Source organism: Propithecus coquereli, unplaced genomic scaffold, assembly GCF_000956105.1.
Source record: "Propithecus coquereli isolate 6110/MARCELLA unplaced genomic scaffold, Pcoq_1.0 Scaffold49, whole genome shotgun sequence".
NCBI lineage: Eukaryota > Metazoa > Chordata > Mammalia > Primates > Indriidae > Propithecus > Propithecus coquereli.
Genome location: NW_012150729.1, coordinates 6169242 through 6171478, shown reverse-complemented (window position 1 = coordinate 6171478; position 2237 = coordinate 6169242). Strand labels below are relative to the sequence as shown.

General features: G+C 31.3%; 1 protein-coding gene across 1 annotated transcript in view; it reads left to right on the top strand.

Moving 5' to 3' along the window:
* Window positions 1-2237, top strand: part of COBLL1 (cordon-bleu WH2 repeat protein-like 1) — a 185328-nt gene that overhangs the window by 109282 nt on the left and 73809 nt on the right. The window lies entirely within an intron of this gene.

The window sequence follows — 2237 nt, the reverse complement described above, 5'->3', positions numbered from 1 at the left end:
TGTTTCTAAATACATTGTAGAAATATGACTTGCCTAATTTAAATTTCCCATAGAAATATGTGAGATTTATATTTTTCAAATTTTGCTGACTCATTTGATCATATTTAAGGTTCACATAAAACAGCACAAACTGCAATCTCACCATGTTTTAAAGATAGTAATCCAGTTACTATCTGTCACTGCTTAATTGCTGCTAAGCACACACTGTGAGGATTAACAACTAAACAAATCCACTTAATTCATGTAGGCCATGAGGTCAGATGGTCCAGACTATAAATAGGCAAATTTAATGATGTCATTAAAAGGAAGAGGAGGATGTACCTCTGGGGTGTCTTGTTTACTCCCACTAAGCATATGTTTTTAGAAAGCAAATTACTGACCCATATGGAATAAGGAAAAAAACTAAGGTGAGTGATAGAATTGTTTAACACAAACTCATTATACATTTAATATTAAGAGTATAATTATATTCCATTTCCATGTTTGAAATAATTATGCATTGATCTTTAAAATTAAATTTGGGTGACTTTTATGTGCAATTTTGAAGTTATATTGCTATCACTTTAAGTGGTATGTTTCGATACCTTCCTATCACTATTTAACATTGTTAAAGGAAAGTGGATAGTAATTCATACAAAGACACATGCTGTGATTGCTCCATGAACCATATATATATGGTGATGTACAATTAGAAACTCATTCTTTCTAAACCTGTCTCAACCTTCTCATAGTGCTGTGCCTGGTACTTGACCCATTTTGGTTTTTTATGTTCAGCCTATTGTCAATTAAGTCATAGAACTCCCACTCATATGGATATGGCAACTTGTGATTGTTAGGGTAACTTGTTTGTTAAAGATTTTCGCTTTTTGCTAAAATGTACATGTCTAGTTTATTTTAATATTTTGTCTCATAGAAATGCTCTAATCACCACTCCTGCTGTGCCTGAATTGAAACAAAGTATGGATTTTTTTTTTTTTCCAAAGAGAAGCTCTAGATAACAATGTAACCCTGTTGTTTAAACAACAAAAAATGTGGATGGAATATGAAATTGATTACCTGTTACATGTGTATTTTTGTTTTGTTTAGAGTTATTAAAGATGATTTTCTGATTTTCATACTGAGTTGGAAAAAGGTTGTAGGTCAAAGTTATCTATAATTTCTTAGGTGCATAAAAATTACAGATACCTCATGAAATTTGTGAAAAGAAGCAATAATCTCTCAAAGAGAAATAGAATAAAATATTAGTTTTGCTTTTGAGATATCATTTTTTATTCTAGGTTTTTTCCATAAGAAAAGTGGTAGAAGGAAATTAAGAAAATACTGTAAGAGTAAGGTGAACGGTGCTTATCAATTTTTGAGGATAAAATGTAGACTGTAATGATCTTTTTGTGAGATCATTACAGGAAGCATATCTGATTTGTTTTTATTTTAGGATCAAAAAATGAATGTGGATTTTAGCTTCTATGTCTTAGCATTCACAAAAACTGTTCCACATCTATTATTACAGAATTCTTGTGCTAAAGAAAAATTTTTAAATGGCTTTGATACCTAAGAGCTATTTTTGAACAAATCTTTGCTAAAACTTTGAGCTGTATTGACCAGCACTGCTATTTGGCATATTGTTGTTTGCCTTCGTTTCTAGATCCACTTATTTCCTCAGGGAAAGTTTGTATAAATGAGACTACTGTATATTTCTTTGTCATTTCTTTTTCTTGTTTATAGGGAGAAAGAGTTGCAATGGATTTTACAGTGTTTATACATGAAATTAGCTACCTTTCTATGGAAGTGAAAGATACGGTGGTTTGGAGTGCCAGGGGTTAATACTTTAGGTTGTTTTAACTAGGCAGATGAAACAGTTTACTTATTAGAATATGGGTGTTTTCCTTTGTTTGAAAAGATTTAATATAGCATTACAGAATCATGAAGGGATGATTGTAATGAATTAGTATTTAACATGCACATATCTAATGGTTTTCTTCTGGTGAGTTAATGTTTCTCTTAGATGTCATTCCAGAGAAAATAATAAATTGTATTTATTGGATAGCTTCATATAAATGTGCTTTTCGTGTCAATCTGTCCTTCCATATAGAATTTTAAGAGCTCAGATTGGTGTTTCACTAGTGCTGTGCACACAGAGTAGGGGATACAGTAACAGAATGGCAGAAATGGCAGTAACAGAATGGGAGAAAGGAAATGGACCTTTGAAATGAACTTACCTAGGTTTTTTTTTTTTTTTT